Consider the following 22,874-nt stretch of genomic DNA (forward strand, 5'->3'; position numbering starts at 1 on the left):
ACTGTTCGGTCTGGAATCAAGACCTAGAAGCAGTCGACTGGCAAACTCCTGGCAGAGCCGACGCGTCTCTTCAGTTACCTCCTTCTTCAGCGCCTCGTCTTCTTCGACGCCCCTTATCCGGGCCAGTTCCTCCCATAGCTGAAAAGAGGGGAACAGGAGGTTGGACTTGGCACCTGCTAACTACGATCCTGCCTGCAGCCCGTACATTCATAACTCGTTTGGTTTGGCTTTAAAAACACATACAACGATAAGAAAATCGCACTGTGATATTGAGAATACCACGCTTGAAGGCCAAAAAGTAAAAGAAGACATGCTAATACAGAACAACCATACTCTCGGTGATATATAAACACAACTCATGAAGTTGCCTCGACCATTTATCGCTTACCAGGAAATCCCAGGCAAAAATTGACTATTTCGGACATTACCGGATAAATGCAACCGTAACTCGAAAACTGTAAAAGTTAGATTGACCGCACAACACATTCGACATGTCTTGCGAACCGGTTTCGAAAATAAAAATGCATGAAAAGTTGGTGGGACAAGTCTCCTGGCGCCGATATTACCCAATTTGGTGGTGAGAGTCTCCATTTTGGAATTTGGATGTTATATTAACACGCGCACTGCAGCGGGTCTGAGCCGAACACGAACTGCAGGGGGGGGGGGGTTGAAAACAACCCCCCCTGAGATCTCGAAAACGGCGCAACGTAGCGACAAGCGGTAAACGGCGTTGGATATGTTAAGATGAGATCGACAAGAAATACTAAGATCATTTTTGGGTCAGGTCAAAAACGAGGTCACCAGAGGTCACCGAAGACAAAATGTTACGATTTTCACAACAGGAATTTCGCGGTAGTTTTTCTTAAATAACTTGTCTTGCACACAAGACAGAGGATCGATTCGAACGCCATCGTTCTTAGCTCGTCAAGGCGCATCGAATGATATATAATATGACCTCGAAAGGTCAAGTTGAAAATTTGACCTCAGGTCAAGGTCATGACCTGACCGAAATAGGTCATGTTGCATATCATTCGATCCGCATTGACGAGAAAAACACGATAAACGTCGAACGGAGTCTCTATCTCTACTCAATCTCAAGTTATTGAAGAAAAACCGCTGGTGACCTCAGGTGACCTAAGATGACCTGGAGATCACCTTCCAAAGGTCATAAGTGATATTTTTCGGTGAAATCACCAACAGGGACCTGTAATACTATGATCCTGAGCGTATTGAAGTTATAGGATGGCATTCAGAGTAAGTTGAAATTTCTCCCATTGACTTATAATGGGCCGGTCGCAAAAATGACCTGACCTTAGGTCATCGATATAAAAATTCCGAGATATACAAGTTGTAGCTCGTGATGACTTTACTATTTCCTGTGGGTTTCAAGATCAGAGCGCTATTGCATAAACATAAGATTTACGCCACCGGAGTAGATCTTAACTTTTTTACGAAACGGCCATACTCTACGAAACACCGTAAAACCTGTTGCATAAAGGCCGTGACCTACTTCGTAAATATTTGGAAAATCTAGGTATGACGTCATACATGAATGAAAATAGTGCCGGATCTCAGCACGAAATGCAGAAGAATGGTGACAATAATGAAAGCGATTAAAGTTCCAGTGTACTGAAATGTGTGAATCACGTTGTCTGGATAAGTTGTTCAAATCACTTTGAATTGATAGCGACTTTAGAAAACCTTTCGTACTTTTCAATATTCATGCGCCCTCCCACATCAAGCGGCGGTCGGCTTTGTAAACAACATCGATCGTGGCATCTTGGGAGTGTGGGATATTCTAAGATCATAGATAATTTGCCCTCACTATGGGTTTCAGTCGATATTCTACATAAATTTGCATAGAACTGAGTGCACTGCATCTTGAGTCTTGACTGCATCCGTCTAGAACAGTGCCGTAGCTGCTACTGCCACCTTTCGCCAATTAAGTAAGCTGAGATTTGTACACTCGCCGTCCGGTGGTTGCTAGGTAGGACACGAAAGTAAACAACATTCCAAAGAAGAATGAAGAATTTCAAGGCAAGTGTCCAGCTTGGCTTGCAAGATCGAACAAGATCATCATTTGGTGGCTGAAAATGAAGAATTAAGATAACCAGGGCCCAGACTAACAAGTAAGTTTTCTATTATAGCGAATGGTTAGTGAACAGTTGTCGGTTCACACTGGCGGATCCAGGGGGGGGCCACCGGGGCCATGGCCCCCCCCCAAAAGCCTGAAAGGGGGGGCCAACATATCTTTTGGCCCCCCCCAAAACGCTTGGAGAAAAATTAATGTGAGAAGGTTGCGTAGTAGATACCTACTAGAATCAGCAGCGTGATTCAATAGCGTAGAGAAAGTCAGGGGCGCGGGAACTACTTTCAGACTGGGGGAGCACACCATAATAGAGATCAACCTAGGGTCCCCCCAAATCTAGTTTTCTCACCGGTTTTAGGCCACTTATTTTTCATCCCTTGGCTTTTTCAAAAAAGAAAGAAAAAGAAACAGTTGCAAAAAAGGACGGCATTCCGTTTGAAAGTTGTGGGGGCACCGCCCCCACTGGCGGATTCAAGGGGGCCACCGGGGCCATGGGCCCAAAAAGCCTGAAAGAGGGGGCCAACATATCTTTTGGCCCCCCAAAACGCTCGAAGAAAAATTAATGTGAGAAGGTTGTGTAGTAGATACTTACTAGAATCAGCAGCGTGATTCAATAGCGTAGAGAAACCCAGGGGCGCGGGAACTACTTTTAGACGGGGGGGGGGGGGAGGTCACACCATGATAGAGATCAACCTAGGATCCCCCAAATATAGTTTTCTCGCCGGTTTTAGGCCACTTATTTTTCATCCCTTGGCTTTTTGAACAAAAAAAGAAAACATTTGCAAAAAGGGGCGGTATTCTGTCTGAAAGTTGTGGGGGCACCGCCCGCACGGCCCCAGAGTTGGGGGGGGGCGGGGGGGGGGGGGGGGGGGCAAGCTGCCACCACTGCCCCCTCCCCCCGGTTCCCGCGCCTATGGAGAAACTACCGGGTTTACTAGCTTCCTTCATAAAGTGTCGTCATGTCTTATCGTCACCCGAGAAGGTCTCATTGCATAAATATCGATTGAGCTGTCAAGTTAACAAACTTGCTGTGGCAGCCTGACGTGACATGACCCGGCAACTTTTCATTCACGGAATATGCGCAATAAATTTTTTAGGAAAACTCACTGAGTTTTCGTTGAAAAAAAAACTTGTTTTGTTTCGTAATTGTACAAGAAGCATATGAGGGACCTTTTTGTCCCTTCCTGCGAAACGGTAAAAGACTTACGCCAGCCTAAGGCGTAAGTCTTCCCCCCAGCCTTTAATTTCGGTCACAGCTCAGGCCAATCTCTAAGGGTCAGTCGGGTCACTTATTTCTTAAAAGGGTCCTTACGGCATCCAAGGACCAATTCCGGCTTTTGAGTGCGCCACATCAGCATTTGATGCTACGACAGATGTCGAAATCTGAATATATGTTACAGGCCGTATGAAAATTCGGTCCGTTTGCAAACGGCCTGGCCCAGTCAGGCCATATGAAACTACCTGAAAACACCGGCCGTTTGCAAACTATGACCTGAAATATCAGACCGTTTGAAAACGACCTAGTTAGTTTCGGCCTAGCGGATCCAGGGGGGTCACGGGGTCATGCCCCCAAGCCTGAAAGGGGAACAACATATATTTTTTTGTCCCCAAAAACACTTAAGAAAAATGAATGTGAGAAGGGCGTAGTAGGTAGAGAGAAAATACCGTATCATTAAAAATCTGTGAGCTTGATAAAAGTGTTGGTCTTGTCTTCACCCAAGAAGTTCTTATTGCACACTTTAACCATGGATGAAAGAACCTTCATCCCCTGGTTCTCCTTCATCCATGCTTTAACTCTCGATCGACGTGTGAAGTTATCGTGTAAGGTATCATGAAGCCGATCGCGACGAAACTTTAGTACCCTCATGGTGACAAAGTCTGAAAATTTCATGACCCTGACCCAAGTGAACTTTGACTTGTGGCCTATTTCTCGAGACTGTTTGGCCATGTTGGAGGCCATGTTTGGCCGGAATAGCGATTCGGCGTATGTCGGCTCACATTATCCGCGCTTTTATAGTCTTTTCGTGGTTTAAAACGCTCAAACATGTGATATGATGTTGCTCCCACGCATTAGGGCGGATGCCAATGTCACCTTACGGTCAAGTCAGGTCATTGACCTTTGATGACCTCGGTGCACTTTTCCGAGTTTAACATGTTTCTAGGATAGTTTCGTTTAGCTGATTTTGAATTTAGCATTTTGCAGCCATTTGAACATTTACGAAGTAGTTTTGATGCCTTCGTATCATGTTTAGCTGCCAGTGGTAGTGGACACCTGCTATACGGACGCCCATAAGTACTCCTACTGGTTGATCTGACCTGACCTGCCCCGACATGGTCTAAACGCATGAAGACATTATCTATGATCCAAACTAACATGAAATTTGTGATCAGCACAAAAAAAACGTATTACAGCCTTACTTTAGGAGGTTCTGACAGGTCCTGATTTTCCCGTCTTTTGGGTCTGTGACCTGACCTGGGCGGTGTTTCACGGCACGCTGCCAGCCGCTGCCAGCGCTGATGGCACTTTTGGTTTCAATGGAGACATCAACAAGCCTATACCCACAACACTACCGAAGGCTGACCTTAGCTCGCGGAATGCGCTGTCAGCGGCTGTCAGCACGACCGTGAAACACCGCCCTGAAAGGTCAACCAATGACCAAGGACCTTAAAATCGGGTATCATCGGCTTCGTCTCGTCACTCACGGGCAACACGCCTGTTTTTTTTTCCGCGAGCTCTAGCTTAATCAGGGGCCGAACAGCAGAGGGTCCAACCGACACCTCCCAGCCCGCGAAGGCTGCGCCACGCACCGACCCGGAGCGGGCTAATTGGTCGACAAAAGCAATTTGAAGTGTTTTCAAAGTAATATTTAGGCTCGGGTTGGGTGGGCTACCATTTCTATTTTTTTATTTTTAGTTTAAAAAAAATATCGTTTCAGGGCTGTGACGAAAAAATAAGTGGCCTAAATCCGATGAGAAAACAGGATTTGGGGGTACCCTAGGTTTGGTTACTTGCAGGAGTTGGCCCCCCCCAAAACGCAAGTCTGGATCCGCCAGTGTCGGTTCATTGGCAGCACACTGCTCACTGCTCAGCCCTTTCAGACCAATCGTGAGCTTTTTCAATAGTTAATGGTTAAAGCTAATGCCGCTACAATTCCTGATCTATATTTTCTTTTGGTGTATTTTGAATTTGGCATCGTGTTTATTAGCCTCAGCCCTCAATTACTCGCAACATTCCAATGTTCTGTCGCTTTTTTCTTCACCATTATCTACAATTAGGTATGTTGAAATGCCATATCATATTGATATGGTGCCAGGTGTCTTATCATTAAAATCATTTAAATATCCACAAAATTACGTTTAATTATATATTTGCAAGCAACATGCTTTCGCGCGTTGAATTAGTAGGCACAAAACAGAATGCATTTAATCTAGGTATTACAAGATGAATACCTACCTATTCGTTTGTGGGCTTGCATGATATTTTTCAGTTTCAAACGTAAGCATTAAGGGCATATCAGCATAGCATCTAGATACCTACTGGACTATTCTGAATCTGCCAGTGAATTGCTTATTACTTTCAATTCACAGGCTTTAATTAAATGACATGGCTAACTAAATTTAATTAAATGGCACTGGCTAAAATTGGCTAATTAAATTTAATTAAATGCACTGGCTAAAATTGGCTTTAAAAAGTCAACTTTACCAGCATAGCAGGGCACAGTCACAGACCTTTATGCTTGCATTCAATGAAGGCCGAGAGCGAGGAGATACATGGTGTGATAAAAAGTTCAATAAAAATGTTAAAATTGACCTTGTGCTCATAATATCAGATAAATTAATTGAAAAAAGGTCCAGAATATTGGTCCAGAATATTTTTGATTCCACCGAAGAACCAAGTTCGAAAATATATTCTGGACCTTTTTTCAATTAATTTATCTGATATTATGAGCACAAGGTCAATTTTAACATTTTTATTGATTACAATCATGCTCAAAGAAATGTTGTACCATATAAAACCCATAAGAAGTTCATTATTCGCTCGATTTACTTTTTCCGTCCCTGTCTATATGTATCGCCTCTTTCCTGATTCCCTCAGTCCTCTCTCCTATTTCATGCTCTGTCAGCCACTTTGCCTTCGAAAATGATCTCCTCTCAATCCATTCGTTTTAGTCTTTCTGATACTTACCGACATCTTTATATCTGTTTCAGGAATTTCTATACGACTTTGTGGAGGAGTCTTCTGACCACGGCATTCGGCTGTTCTACATGAAGGTTGAAGAATCCCGCTGGGTTCAGCCGACAGAGGGCTCTGATAAATCGCCGATAGATGGCGGCTGCTACGCCAAGAGTCACTACCTTCGTTGAAATCGTCCTATCAGCAGCGTCTTATCCCGGTGTTGGCGCACTCGGGAAAAGTGAGGCTGTGCAAGCTCAGCATCATTTGTTCCCTTTTTTTAAGAAGCGCTCTGCGTGTTACGATTACAGTGACATGTCAAGTTTACGTGGGTGGGTCTCTAGCTCAACTAGAATCGCGGCCGTATTGGTGCACAGACTTTCTCTGAATACGTATGGTACATACGTGCTAGAATCTGAGGCGAGTGTGTTTGTATGTTCACTAAAATCGTCAACTAACATCGACATAATACATAATAAACATAATAAACATTGACACGGCTGATATGTTTGATGACTTATGCGTCTGCAGTTCCTCAAACGAGCTACGAGCGTGCTTTAACGTCAGTCACCACCGTTGCAGTACGATTGTCAGGTACGACCATGCTGATATCATGCTATTGCATTGGTTGAGAAATGAGAGGTGCGGTTGCAGTCTTTCTATAAATTGTTCGAGGATAAGAAAGCATCAGTGTGTAAAGGAGTTACCTTCATATGCATTCATGGCCGTATAAGGACTCAAAAAGTTGGAATTCGGCGTCAGACAGCTGCAGTTGCCGACTTTCGGCTAAAATCTAAGAAGCCCACCCCCTCCGTAGAATATTTTACGAATTTTACACATTTGGCGCATCTGCGACATTTTCTGCGCGCTTCGGCGAACTACTTTTTCGTAAATCGTAGCTTTTATGCAACAGAAACCCCCAAAAGTTACGTCACGTGCTGGAGTAAATTCCTTGCTCTCCGTACTATTTTCAAGACCTTTGTGAAACAGAATGGCGTAGAATAAGTACGATTCTAAGACAATTCGTAAAATATCTGGTGCCGTAAGTTTTATGCAATAGCGCTCATATCTCAACAACTGTGGGCTTGGTGGGATTGCAAACTTCGAAATTTACGTTTCGAGGTAGGGTCACTTGACCTGACCTGGTGACCTGACCATAGGTCACCTGGGGTCAAAATTTTTACTCAAGGTGTGCAAAAGTTGTGAGAACAGGTATGCAAAATTTGGCGGCGCTACGCGCCGCCGTTTTCTCGCAATTTGCGAAAAACCACAGGGGGGGTTGAAAACAACCCCCCCCCCCTGCAGTGCGCGTGTTAATTTTGTCCCATTTAGATGGACTTGTTCGTTGAAAAATGCCTAAAACGTGGTTTAAGCATTATTGTGATAGATTAAAAAATCAATTTAGGTACTAGACAGAAATGTGGCCTGGTACATAGGGAAAGACTGATTTGTGATGTCACAGATGACAATTTTGAACAGAAGCTGAAGCCTGCAAACCTAAAAATAGAAGCCAAAGCCCTGATTGAACACCTCACTTAGCTGCGTTCCTGGATCATTTCCCCTAAATAGCAATACACTAATTTGAATTAACACCACATCTCAATCTCAATATCCACACTTTGACTTACCTTCGCAGTTCGACTTGTTGCCCTTCGCAAAATCACCGTTTTACACTGCGCAGTGAGAACCAACCGCCTTGCCAACCGCAAACTGAAACACCAGAAAATGGCGGCAACCGGAAACCGTGCAGCGCGCATGCGTGCTACCTATAGTGCAACTTTACAAATATAGGTGCAAAATCAACTTTCAAAGAGTAATTTCACACCACCCCATCGCCATGCTGGTTTGCTTTTACGCTTTATTTCAGACGTTCCTGACGCCCGGTATATTTTTATGTCTCAGATAGAAATTTTAATCTGAATATGTTCTAAAAATACTCTGCTTACCAATCATGGAGTAGAATTACACTAGACAATTGGTGTCAAATTACGCTTCGTTGAAAATAACTCTAAGTGGAGTATTTATGCACCCTGTGAAACAGAGCGTAGGGGAAAGTGGGGTAAGACGGGCACCTTAACTTTGGAGCCATTTTTCGGCCGGTTAGAAACATCATAGAAACGGGAAACTGAGTGAAAACCTTTTACAGACATTTTACTTCCATTTGCCAGAAGATGAGACTTAGACCTGACTCAACAAATAAACTGCAGCTATTTTTGCAAAACCTTGCAAAAACCCATCTTACCCCACTCCATGGGGTAAGACGGTCACATGGGTAGGGCAAGACGGCCAGCTTCTTTCACCGACCAGCACAGCTCGCAGCAAATGCCCGAGATTAGCCGCATTGATACAGTCGCTCGTTGGTCTCAAGTGCTTCGGAAATGGCAGTATACGAGATTCGTGCAGAAGGCGTATACTCGTATATAGGCCCTAGTTCAGAAGCCATGTAGAGCCGTTTTTCACATTCATTATTCGAGAATAAACTGTGCCGAAGGAATATTGCTAACATGTCTGTGAGTATCGGAATCGAACATATTCTTATCAGAAATGCTTCTTTTTTCCTACAGCAACAAAAATATTTTTACCATTACAGACCCATCGGATTCATAGTTGCCCGTCTTACCCCAAACTCAATGTCAGAAGTTCAGCACGATTTTTCTCTGTGGACAATTTGATGCAGACAAAGCAAATCCGCGGTGAATGAACACTGGAGGCATATGAGTGTGCCACAAGTGATTGCCAGTTTTTAACTCTATAGTGCTGCACACAAAAGCTTGCACAATACATTATGAATGTTTTCAATGAAATGAGTGTTTTAAAGAAATCAAAATAAAAGATTATTGACCGAACACAAATTCACCAGACTTCAATGGCGGTGTGTAGTGGGAAAGGCTATTCTGGTCCTAATTTTTCTCGCTCGTAGCGCTATTGGTTTGGTCTGCAGAGGGGGTGCCCGTCTTACCTACCTTGACCGTCTTACCCCACTTTCCCCTACAATGTATGAAAGAGTGAAAGTACACTTCTCTTTCCTCTGTATTCCATATAATGGAGTAGTAATGCACCCAGGTGTAATTTTGCACTCACTTTTTCAGGAAAAGAGTATAAGTACTCCTAAAACTGGTGTAAACCGGATAAAAATATATTGCATGACGGGTGGTAAAAATGTAACCCAGGTGTACTTTTTTTCAGTGTGGTCATGCACTGAAAGAAAAACTACACCTGAAATTGGAATATTATTACGGTACACAAATCTCCACCCCTTTTAACTTCATTTTATGCCAGAGTAAAAGATGTTTGCATGGACAATTGGAGATTAATTCTGCCACCCGGTAGTAAGTAATATATCCTCGTAAGCTTAGAACTACACCCGTTGCGGAATAAAAGTACGGTACACAAATCTCCACCCCAAATCAATTCATTTTACACCCCTAGGTAAAGGGTGTAAGGGGGCGTTAGGAAGAATTAAGCATGTAATTTACGATAATAATTTTACGCCACAGTGCAATTTAAGCCAAAACAATTTCTACGCCTTGCGGCATGGTGTAGAAATACCAGCGGGCTGCGAAGCTGAATGTGTACAATTTAAGTCAAGATGTAAAAATAGCTCACGTTATAATCTGCATACAAAACAAAAGTAAACGATAATAATTGTATGTTCTTTTCCAGAGGGAGTAAAAATACGACTGGGTAAATATACATCGCCAGCCATAACTATCCCCCAGCGTGATTGTATCTACTGTCGTCTTCTGAGCACTTTCGATAAAGTCAACTATGGTGCATCTCTCCAACGTGTTGTTTATTTAAAATAACTTGAAACGACAGATCACAGGTTGCTACAGATTGGTTCCTCCCAACACTGACTTCCCTGAGGATATCACAAGCTGCACAAATCACATTTTAATTCACAGCACAGGTCATCAGGTCACTAAGTCACGTTTCATCATGTACTTTAAAAACAGCTGAGCATTTCTTCGTGTAACGAGTATCGACATCAAACGTACGGTCTCTGAAATCAAAGCACAGGTGTACGAACTAGGAAAGCACTGACAACAAAAACTCCGTAAAAAAAACTGACTGAGGCCTTCTCAACTCACATCATCTTCAGTGCCTATAGGTACTGAAGATGTTTCACGGCACGACACTACAGTGCGTTACGTGTATCGCGGTGCTGAGTTCCTATTGGAAACATCCACATACTCGAACGCTCTCAATGTTGGAGCGTCCAAGTTTGTAGATGTTTCTATGGAAACTCAATACCGCGATACTAGTAGCGCACAGTAGTGCCGTGCCGTGAAACAGGGCCCTGCTCGGTCACCCGACCACTGCACTGGTGCCTCTGAATCGGCAACAGTGGATTATACGAAGGATGGCATTCTCGGCCGCACTGAGAGGAATCGCGAACTTCATAACCCGTGCATATATGACCTCAAAAAGGATCATGCTGGGCCCTCTAAAAGGCAAATATAGCACAGCGTGCGCCGCAGCGAAGGCAGCCAGCATCTTCATCTCACTGTTTGGGAGACGATATTTCACATCGCTGACCAGGCACTGGGTTTCTGGGTGAACGGACACAGAGTTGCGCCCATCCTGCAGCTCCGAAATCGTCGTGCCGCCACCGATCACCAAGGTGGCCGCCAGGTCGTCATCTACCAAGATTGAAAGATAAAAAGAACTATTAACCACTGCAAAAGAACTATTCTTAACTTAATATTTAAGTTAAGAACGACTTTGTATGTCAGGCCGTCCATCCGTCCGTCCATCCGCCCATCCATGTAAATTGAAGGATGTAAAGGAATATTAAGCACTGTAATCTTTAAGAAAATAGCAATTTTGAATGTCGATCCTTAAAAATTGACAGATGAATCTATTAACCCGCGCACCGAAGGGGTTCTAAGCCAACTTAGAAGCGATGAGAGGGTGGATGACCGCCCCCCAAAGATCTCAAGAACTAAGTAACTTCGCGAGAAGTGGCGAACGACATTCGAAAGCTCGTAAGAAGGTCTATGAAAAAGTACTTCGGTCATTTTTCGCTAGGGTTCAAAATGACGTCATCAGAGGTCATCGAAGGTCAAATTATGCGAGTAACCGTAAAAAGACCGACAACATTCAACAAACGACTCCGTAGCTCATGAACAGAAGAGATAAAAAGTCGTATAAAAAAGGAATCTGATGGAAATAAGAATGACTTGAAATTTATTCCATTGACTTATGATGGGCAGGTAAAAAATGACCTATTCGTAGGTCATCGATATGCAATTCTGAGATATACGAGTTGTAGGTGCTCATCACCAAAATTATTTCTGTGAGTTTCAAGATCTGCTTTCAACAACGAGATAGCAAACTTCGAAGATTGTGTTTCGAGGTGAGGTCACTTAACGTGGCCTGGTGGCCTGACTTTTTAAAGATATGAGCTAAAAATTTCCAGAGGGTGTGCGAAATGGATGTATCAACAGTCGTGCCAAATCTGGCGGCGCTATGCGCCGCCTTTTTTATGCTATCTGACAAAACCTGAGGGGGGCTCCCCCGTCGGTGCGCGGGTTAAGCACTGTAATCATAATGCAAAAAACGATATTGTATGTCTGTCCGTGAAAACTGAAAGATATAACTAGTAAGCACTGTAACATTTAAGTACAGAACGATATTGTATGTCACGGACGGACGGACCGACAGACGAGACAGACGAAACAGACAAATGTAAAATATTGGGGGGACACGTCCCCCGTCCCTCCCCCCTCCCTCCGGTGGCGGAGCCCATGGATGAGACAGGCGAGACGGACGGACGGATTGACGGACGGACGGACGGACGGACGGACGGACGGACGGACGGACGGACGGACGGACGGACGGACGGACGGACAGACGGACAGACGGACAAACGGACAGACGGACAGACGGACAGACGGACAATTGTCGTCAGTCATCATTAATGGTAGTTTAAAACTCACCTTCAACGGGTGTGGCGCCCTCCGGAGGCAGGAGTTGTGCGGTGTAGCACGCCTGTCGCGTCATTGAGGTGACTTTGTCCTAATGCCATTCTCGCCGGCGTGACCCACGACGAGAGCCAGGTCACCCCAAACCTGAAAGTAATACACAAAATAAATTAGCAACTTTTTCAGGCCAAGATTCTAGTACTTTTGTAAAACGTAGAGAAATAAAATTACTAAACATACCTAAACATATATTGATCAATCGACACATTGAACATTTGATAAAGTTACAGTTAACAACCTCAGTAGGTACTTAACTGATTTCTCAATTTGCCCTTGAGAACAAACTGAGAGGGTCAATTTGAGCTTCTGGAATCACTAATCAGAATGCCACGTATTGACACAAACAGCTAAGTGAGTGACGTGCATACAGACAGCAGCAAATCAATTTCATCAACTGCTACATCGAAACATTATCAAGTCAACTTACCCTCAAAGTTATTCGGAAATGGGTCCAGCACTAGTCAGTCATCACCACACCGAACGCACCTGCACACTCGCACCTATCTCACTGTTTCAACCGCCAGAAGATCACTTGCAAGCGCCAGAAGTCTCCGTGGCTCCGGTCCGGAGCAGACACAAAAATGAAAATGGCGGAAACGGAAGGCTCGCGAGCCGCACGTGGACGCTATCGTAAAATAATGAGCATATGGGTGCAGAACTATCATGTTTAGGGTATTTTAAATCCTTGTCATAAAATAACACCATCCTCATCGAAACACACTTTACCAAGGATGCATATTTACACCATGATGAGGGTTGAATTATCAGCTGACAAATCAGAGTGCAAATTTATGCTATCAGGTGGGTATTCTTATCCCACTTGAAGAGAAAGTACACTATAGTAGTAATTTTACCATCCATCAATTAGAGGGGTAAATATCTCAAAAGTTAGAATTGTACCATGAGTGTTAAACTGGATTGAATTAACCCCCAAGAATACGCTCGTGATAGAGTACATTCGCACCGGAGCATTATTTTATTCTCCATATACGTCGAACAAGGGTATAAATATTCTTGATTTCGGTGTAATGGCGGTGTATAATAATCAAATTCAAATTACCAAGGTGTACTTTTCTTTCAGTGTGATAATCAGGTAAATTGATAATATTTTTATTTCCGTTACCTAGGTGTTTGCATGATAGCCCATGGTAGCTAAAAGAAGTTAAGATGGAAAATTATTATGGGAAATGTTTGACATTTGCTGATTGTAGCACATGATAGCGATAATTTATTGAGCGTCATATTGCGCGAATAATTTTATGCTACGCCTTTTGCAACCTATTTCATTAGAGACATGCAAATGTATCCGAGACATATCGCGATCAGCCATTACCGTACATATATAATATTGGGCGCAGGCTACCAACACGTCGTTGTACATGATGTATGGCGCATCGGCTGGCGGGCTCGCCATATATTGCGTGCCATTACGACCGTGTTGGGGAAGACTAAGAGCCTGGCTATCGTTGTTTCATCTTTTCATTATGCAGTGCACCAAAAGGTTTTACCGCCCACTTGAGCATCGTTTGTTAACTTAGATAACTGTTCCGGGACAATAGATGATTATTTCCCTTGAGACCGATCTTTTTCAGTTCGCCGGTCCTTTGCGCCTGCATACTGCATTGGGTTACGTAATGCTTAATAATTTGCACAGGTGCATGGGCCATGAGCTTCTGCGCAAATTGAAAACATTTAATATATGGAATGGTGATGGTATATTAAGTGTCGGTGCGCTGATGTCCAGAATGTTTCCTCAGTTTGGAAAATAAGTCAAGGATGGTCGAAGTAAAACGCGGGCAACTCAAGCACAAACACGGGTATCTCGCCTTTATTTTGCCGCTACATTGAATCCGCAACATATCTAGCTTATAACGTCACATTAATGTCTTTTGTAACGTCAAAACTGCAATCCAATTATTGTCGTGTCGGACGATCCAGTGCCGTCTCATACTCCTCCATTTACTCGCACACAATCGCAACCCAATTTCAGTAAACGGGCAGTGGGCACCCCCCCCCCTCTCCCCAGGAAGGAGCGATCGTGTGTGCTCGTGTTCCGATTAGCCGCGCTGGAGGCGGTGACGACACGGCCCGTGGAGCCGCTAATCGCTGTTTCCGTTCGCCGCGGACCCCCGCTCACCGCTGTGTCGACTGAGATTTGGACTGAGTCACCGTTTCAGTTTTATGAAACGACTTGGCGTTGTGTTTGGACGCCGCTGAGTGAGCGCGCTGCGACGAGTGGATCGCGCGATTTGCGTACACACGAAACGCGTGATAGCATAGCTCTCTTTGTGAGGTGCTTGGTTGGACTTTGGGCTGTGCGCTGGTCGGGAGAGGTGAAACAGGCAGGGTTCCGGTGGTTTGATGTCATTTCCGAGCTTACTCTCGACCTGGCAAACAGCAGTACTGATTATTGTCACCGCAGTCCCGAGAAACTGCAGGAAGGAGAAGATACGACGCGGTATCATCGAGCAGCTGGACTGGCCGGATCACGGGGACACCTCCTCACCACAATTCTGTGTCGCACTTCTGATTATTCAACCACAACAAAAGACGCAATCGTGTTCAGCTAAAATTATCCCCAGGGGCCGTGCTTATGACTCCACATGCCGACTAAAAACCCCACTCAATCTCTGACCTCGCAGCCTGTGTTTCTGCGGCTTCCTGCCGGCGATTCGGACAGGAAATCTGTCCGGCCGTCCGGCTGGCTTTGATAGCGCTGATGATCACGCGCCCACGGCGACTCACGGAGCACCGGAGCGGACGAAACCCACCGGAAATGACCCGGGGACGGGTGCGCCTCTGGCTGGGCGCTGTCCGTCACCGCGCCGCCGCCGACGCTGGCGGATGCTGTCCATTACGGGCACATTAGGAAATCTGCCGGGCCTGCAGCCCGCGGGAAGTGGAGCTCCTTTATCGTTCCGCTGAGGGGCGCCGAGAGGCGTCGGCCCACCTGCCGGCGACGGCGGCCTGCCTCTCGGGCACCTGCCTCGGCTGTCCGGTGGTCGCGGCACCTGCCCGTCCGTCCAGAGACGACCGCTGCCGCCGCCGCCGCCCCCGCCCTCGGCTCGCGCCCGCCGCCGCCCGTAGCTGCGGTCAGCAATGTTGCTTTCGGTTGCAGCGGACGGAAGTGGCCGGACGGTTTCCAGTTGGCAGCTGCAAGAAGAGGAATTGTCTCCACTGAGCAGAGGTCGTTTTCTGTAATTTTCGTCAAATTATAAACACGTTAGTGGGCGGGAAAAGATGCACGCTACATAGCGGCAGGCGTTTCCGCGTCACCCGTTGGCGATCTTATTAGTGACGTCAAATGTAACTTATTTGGAAATCGAGATCATATCAAATCTTTTAAGATCATGCAAAAGGCCAAAAGCTGATTTCATTGAACCAATTTAAAAAAGTGATATCTGTTGAGTGTCGGACCAACCTATGATTACTATGATAATTTGACGATTTATTGCCTACCTGTCGGATCTCTCTGAATTGCGATTGTTAGCCATTCGTTCAACGTTTGATGGCATAACCAACATGCACTACTTGAGTCCGATCGGATATGCTCGAGGAACAACTAAAGAACAGCACATGACTTCTGGCCCGATACCGTCTGATACTGCAAACCCATCAATAGGTGTACGTTTCGCCGTTTTGTGTCATAATTGGGTTCCATTGATGTCGGTTAGCCTGCCAATACCTCGTCAGGGTAGTGTAAGTGGCTATTACCTACTGAATGACTAACGAATGACAGAATAAATGGCACACCAAGGGTTATCAATAGCCGCGTTTACATAGGGCTAGTTGCCAGATAGTGGAATTTCCACTAACAGAGGGTTCCCGAGAAATACGCCATGGCCAATATCCTGGACGCAATTCGGTGTGCAGACGAAAATATGCATGTGAGTGCTAGAAATTCGTAAATTACATGATTTCATTGACTTTTTTTGTTAAAAACACGTGATGACAAGCTCAGCAAATCTATTCATGGTGGCTTACGTGGCAAATTGGCTTTCCTTCGTGGGATAATGCCATTTTCATTAGCTCTACTTTGATTAGCGTATGACTGGTGTTCGTATAAAATAAGCAATTTTCCCTATTTCCTTCATCAATTTGGTAGCTGAAACAGCTACCAATTTACTTCCACTATGACAGTTTCCAGTAACATATGCTACTGATTGGCTAATATTAGCCAATCAGATCTCTGGAGATCCCCGTAGTGCGTTACAACTATGACGCGGCAAAGACATATTTGGACATATCATTTCTGTATTGATATGCCTATCTACATACATTGCATTGGCCTTGCGTGGATGTCATGAAGAGAAATATTTTGGTGTAAGGCCAGTGAGACGCTAGTTGCTACTCTTCTATACGCTATGCCCTTTTTCAATATGATTACGGTGTCGTGTTCTGACTGCAGACTCCTGGTAAGTTTGTGCAGGTCTCACGGAAGGGGCGAGGGCGCTCTTTCGCTTTTCGATCCAGCAGGCAACAACAATGATTTTTTGTAAGGGAGTATCAATGGAAGTCACAAATTTATTTAAAAGTTGGTAAAGTTGTTTTGGTTTAAAAGCTGGTGCATTTGCCTTGTCAAGGGTATGGAACCTCAATATATTGCTAAGTCTCATATTTCCAGGATGTTGATAGGTATGTTTGGAAAAAGATGTTTTGATAATGTCGAGAAATGTAGCAAGGACTTTTCTAACTTCAAATCAGTTGCTCGCTACAGTTTCATGATTTTAAGGTGTGCATGAAATTATGAGAAAAGGTTAAAAAAAAAATATGAACAAAAATTTCGTTAATTCATGATGCATGATAGAGCAAATAATTTTCTTTCGTTGATTAAAGCAAGGCTTGCGACTGAACCATAATGTGCATTGACTGCTGCGCAGTGTCCCAAAATTAGTAGATGTGGGTGGGAAACGACATCCAAATGCAAATCATTTTCCACTCTCACCTCCAGTTTTCAAGCCCAATTTTCCACTCCCAATTCCACCGAGAAGGAGCAATTGCGGGAATGGTTGTTTTACATGTGCTTTGACACAGTTGCAAAATAGGTACCTTCATACGTATATCATAGAAGTAATTACTGGTTATTATTATTGGAGAATTTTTTTTTGCAGCATTCTCGTCAAGTAAAATACATTATCTTCTTTAAAAGGACCATAGTGTGAGGTGTAAATACAGTCTGTAAGGTTGTCCAGACTAATTGTGCCCCTATTTGTACAGCCTCGGCTGGAGCCGCAGCAGGCGCGCTACGGGGTTCCGGCGCCGACGAGCAGCCGAGCGCAGCAGGCCCGCCACCGGACTCCAGCGCCGACGAGCCACCGGCCGCAGCGGGCGGGCTCCAGGGTTCCAGCATCGATGAGCCGCCGGCCGCAGCAGGCGCGCCACCGGGGTCCGGCGCCGACGAGTAGTCGAGCGTAGCAGGTGCGCCACCGGACTCCAGCGCCGACGAGCCGCCGGCCGCAGCGGGCGCGCCACGGGGGGCCGGTGCCGACGAGCGGCCGAGCGCAGCAGGCGGGCCCCGAGGTTCCAGCGCCGAGCCGCCGGCCGCGGCAGACGCGCCCCGAGGCTCCAGCGCCGATGAGCCGCCGGCCGCAGCAGGCGCGCTACGGGGGTCCGGCGCCGACGAGCAGTCGAGCGTAGCAGGCGCGCCACTGGACTCAAGCGCCGACGAGCCGCCGGCCGCAGCGGGCGCGCCACGGGGATCCGGTGCCGACGAGTAGTCGAGCGTAGCATGTGCGCCACTGGACTCCAACGCCGACGAGCCGCCGGCCGCAGCGGGCGGACTCCAGGGTTCCAGCATCGATGAGCCGCCGGCCGCAGCAGGCGCGCCACGGGGGTACGGCGCCGACGAGCAGCCGAGCGCAGCAGGCGCGCTTCTGGACTCCAGCGCCGACGAGCCGCCGGCCGCAGCGGGCGGACTCCAGGGTTCCAACATCGATGAGCCGCCAGCCGCAGCAGGCGCGGCACCGGGGTCCGGCGCCGACGAGCGGCCGAGCGCAGCAGGCGCGCCACCGGACTCCAGCGCCGACGAGCCGCCGGCCGCAGCGGGCGCGCCACGGGGGGCCGGTGCCGACGAGCGGCCGAGCGCAGCAGGCGGGCCCCGAGGTTCCAGCGCCGAGCCGCCGGCCGCGGCAGGCGCGCCCCGAGGCTCCAGCGCCGATGAGCCGCCGGCCGCAGCAGGCGCGCTACGGGGGTCCGGCGCCGACGAGCAGTCGAGCGTAGCAGGCGCGCCACTGGACTCAAGCGCCGACGAGCCGCCGGCCGCAGCGGGCGCGCCACGGGGATCCGGTGCCGACGAGTAGTCGAGCGTAGCATGTGCGCCACTGGACTCCAACGCCGACGAGCCGCCGGCCGCAGCGGGCGGACTCCAGGGTTCCAGCATCGATGAGCCGCCGGCCGCAGCAGGCGCGCCACGGGGGTACGGCGCCGACGAGCAGCCGAGCGCAGCAGGCGCGCTTCTGGACTCCAGCGCCGACGAGCCGCCGGCCGCAGCGGGCGGACTCCAGGGTTCCAACATCGATGAGCCGCCAGCCGCAGCAGGCGCGCCACCGGGGTCCGGCGCCGACGAGCGGCCGAGCGCAGCAGGCGCGCTACTGGACTCCAGCGCCGATGAGCCGCCGGCCGCAGCAGGCGCGCCACGGGGGTCGGTGCCGACGAGCAGCCGAGCGCAGCAGGCGGGCCCCGAGGTTCCAGCGCCGAGCCGCCGGCCGCGGCAGGCGCGCCCCGAGGCTCCAGCGCCGTTGAGCCGCCGGCCGCAGCAGGCGCGCTACGGGGGTCCGGCGCCGACGAGCAGTCGAGCGTAGCAGGCGCGCCACTGGACTCAAGCGCCGACGAGCCGCCGGCCGCAGCGGGCGGACTCCAGGGTTCCAGCATCGATGAGCCGCCAGCCGCAGCGGGCGGGCTCCAGGGTTCCAGCATCGATGAGCCGCCAGCCGCAGCAGGCGCGCCACCGGGGTCCGGCGCCGACGAGCAGCCGAGCGCAGCAGGCGCGCTTCTGGACTCCAGCGCGGACGAGCCGCCGGCCGCAGCGGGCGCGCCACGGGGATCCGGTGCCGACGAGTAGTCGAGAGTAGCAGGTGCGCCACTGGACTCCAACGCCGACGAGCCGCCGGCCGCAGCGGGCGGACTCCAGGGTTCCAGCGCCGACGAGCTGACGGCCGTAGCGAGCGCGCTCCAGGATTCACGCACCGACGAGCCGCCGGCCGCAGCAGGCGCGCTACTGGACTCCAGCGCCGACGAGCCGCCGGCCGGAGCGGGCCGGCTCCAAGATCCACGCACCGACGAGCCGCGGGCCGCCGCGGCCGGCCTCCATACGGAGGACGACACAACATCACCGTTCAGGTAATCCGCGCTCCAGCTGCAAGGCGCGGCCGACTCGGGGTAAAGCGGACGTACAGAGGTACGAATCACTCTCCGCCCACCCCCGCCAGCCGCGCCTACTGAAAATGGGCCGCGCAGCCCTTAGCAAAATGTCTAGGCGTATTGCATTTGAAGCAAATAACCTCTGCAGCACTTGTCTGCTGTCGATCCTTACTGGGCTTGGTACATTCCCTACGCCAGTGTCCCTCCAGGCCACAGTTCGGACACGGCCCCGGCGGTGAACGTCTGTGAGTCCTTTCCTGTCGTCCTGCCTGGAGTGCATCCACCTTCTTCTCCAGATTCGCCACAACCAGGGACAGCTTGGATACCTCATCCTCCAGGCGGTGCTCTTGAGACTGTTCCTCAATATGACGTACACGAGGTCCCATTACCTGCTCCAGCTGTCGAGCTCTTTGCAGTAGGTCCCTGTAACTTTCTGTTTCCTTCAGGGTCAGTAGCAACTGCACTCTCATAGCTTCATCAACATTGTTCAGAAATGTGGAGCGACAAACAGCTCCCAACTGTTCTTCACTGAAGGCAGCATATGCTTTCCTGCCAAGGCTCTTCAAAGCCTCGCCATACTGCATGACAGTTTCTCCAGGCATGCGTGAACGCTTGGACAGCATGATGGCATAATCTGTAGGGAGAGCTGGTGTATGATACTCAGCTTTGAGCGCCTTTTTCAGTGTGTGAATGTCAGTACACTCCATGGCAGGCAACTGGCGATAAAAATCAAAAGCTGGTCCAGTCAGGCAGGCAGGGAGCTGCAGGAACTGCTTTTGTTCTGACCACTCATTGGCTTTTGACACCACTTCAAAATGGGCCAAGAATCTTTCCACATCACCAGATCCATTAAATCTGTCTGGCTTAACAGGGGCACACGCCATGTCCTGTGTCCGTGGCTCCTTGGCCGCTACTTTAAAGAGAGTGCTTGAACTTTTTCCTCCACGCTATCACAAAAACTCATTGACTTGCTGGAATTCTGCCACCTCAAGCGTCTTCGGAAGCAAGAAAGGGTTCTAGACTGGGTTGAATGGCTGCCTCCAAATGTGAGAAACTGTTCACTCAGAAATACAAGTATATTCAACCCAGTCGACGCTGTGGGCAAAGCGGGACAAACAGATAGTTAGAACACTTCCCAACAATGCCAACCACCGCATGCAAGCAATGCAAGGCGCTGCCATCGCATTCGCTTAGCATGCCAGATTAATCCAAAGTGGACGTGCAAACATGCCAACAGTACATGCTCCAGCCCAGGCCGTACAAATAGGGGCACAATTAGTCTGGACAACCTTACAGACTGTATTTACACCTCACACTATGGTCCTTATAAAGAAGATAATGTATTTTACTTGACGAGAATGCTGCGAAAAAATCCTCCAATAATAATAACCAGGAATTACTTCTATGATATACGTATGAAGGTACCTATTTTGCAACTGTGTCAAAGCACAAAAGAACAGCATTCTGACAGCTCACTGTGTTATGTTGAAATGGCAAGTTTGGTTAAACTTCGTCAGTGCTGAACTTTGATTTAAATGGCTAATTATTTTGTCATTTAGAGTGTTAATGGAAACAGACGATACTGAACTGGGGCCGGACGCGGCAGGCGACGTACGCTGTGTTGCGCTGGGCAAAACAGTCCAAGATGCTGGTAGCGGGTGAAATACGCAGCTGCTCGTCGTCTCCTAGAGCGCCGCGGACGCCGTGGACTGCGCCATCAAAGTCGACGAAAAGTCGGCTCCAGCAGCCGACCGTCTCAAACTACTCGGAGCCACCCCCTCAACCTGCCCCTTCACTTCGGGGCCCATTGCCGCAGTCTCCGCTCCCGAGTGCGCCCGGGATCCAGCAGCTTCGCAAGCTGACAGCGCGGGGCTGGGGACTAGAGGAACGACAGCTCTGCGCTGTAGCGTCTGGATACGTCCGTGGAGTGCTGGTGCACGCGGCCGCCACCTGGCTCCTGGTGACGCCACAATCCCACGTGGAACTCCTCCAGAGGGAGATGCGGGAGGTGACCCGTATATCACCGGCTGCCCCTTGTTTACCCCCAGCCCACGCAGTGATGGCGGAGGCCAGACTGATGCCGGTGCCCGCTGGCCGCCCGGCGAGACGTGCTGGTAGCGAAGCTCTTCGCCAAGGCGCACGCGCTCCCCGAGGGCAAGCCCTCAGGACTATCGCGGAAGATGGGCCGCCCAGCCGACTGAAGTCGATGACGGGCTGGCGTAGGGTGGGGCACGAAACCTGGCGAGCGGCTGGGATCGCCCTGCCGCTCGACCCCGCTGGTTGCATGCCAGTGCGCCGCCGTGGGAGGTGGCCGCCTTCCCAGACTTCACCTTCAGGCTGGACATCGGGGCACTGCAGCGCGACGCCTCGGCTGATGAACTACACCTGGCGGCACAGCGACACTTGGCCACCCTCCCCAGCAAGCCATCAGGGTATGAACTGACGCATCGGCGGAAGCGGGAGTCCGCAGCGGAGAAGCCTTCGTGGAGTGTACACGGGTGTGGGAAATGAATGCTAAGTGTATCCAAATTGAAGGCACTGCTCTCGAATGATATAAATACTAGAGATGTCAATCGCATGCCAATTTTTTGGTATACCGATACAAAACCGATACCAACTTGGTATTTGGTATTTCAATCCTAATGTACTTGGTATTTTGTTGGTATTATGAACCCTCACTTATGTATAAGAGGCTGAGAAATTGGTTAAAAGTCGGTATTTCCCTCATGTTATGAAGTTGGTTCGGTATCGGTATTTCTTCACGGTTTATGTTGGTATTTGGTTTGGAATTGGTATTCATATTTTCTATAATTGACATCACTAATAAATACTGAACAGCTTTGGATTGTTTGTATTCCAAATGTTTACTTTCAGGACGAGTACTCCTTGTCATTCGGTCGTCAACTCCTCTCTCCGACTCCGGCTTAGCGCAGGCAGGTATAACCTAGAATTTGGCCGAGGGGGGGGGGGAGCGGAGGAATCCCGTAGAGAGAGCCTCCTACCTACAGAGGGCCCTCTACCCGAGGAGTCAGAGGGGCCCTAGTGGTCAGACACAGACACTAGCGGTTATTCACAGGAGGCCCCATGTAGTAAATTGAAGGACCCTAGGTGGCAGGCGAGTCGGAGAGCCTTGATTGTCCTGACGTAATTTTTTGGGGGATTCCCATGAATTTCGTTCGTCTCCGACGTGATTTTGGCCAACGTGGGCCTTCTGCCAGCATGGGCCCTGAAACCCCTAGGGGGAGGCGCACCCCGTCCGTCCCCC

General features: G+C 48.8%; 1 protein-coding gene and 1 long non-coding RNA gene across 2 annotated transcripts in view; both read left to right on the plus strand.

Moving 5' to 3' along the window:
- LOC122379459 (ras-responsive element-binding protein 1-like) overlaps positions 1–22,874 on the plus strand; it is a 123,272-nt gene that overhangs the window by 59,242 nt on the left and 41,156 nt on the right. The window lies entirely within an intron of this gene.
- Positions 1,898–5,363, plus strand: LOC122379461. Its single transcript, XR_006256188.1, has 3 exons — positions 1,898–2,164; positions 3,463–3,464; positions 5,144–5,363. It is a non-coding gene; the product is annotated as an uncharacterized LOC122379461 (long non-coding RNA).

The sequence above is a fragment of the Amphibalanus amphitrite genome, unplaced genomic scaffold (assembly GCF_019059575.1).
Source record: "Amphibalanus amphitrite isolate SeventyFive unplaced genomic scaffold, NRLGWU_Aamphi_draft 000078F_arrow, whole genome shotgun sequence".
NCBI classification, from domain to species: domain Eukaryota; kingdom Metazoa; phylum Arthropoda; class Thecostraca; order Balanomorpha; family Balanidae; genus Amphibalanus; species Amphibalanus amphitrite.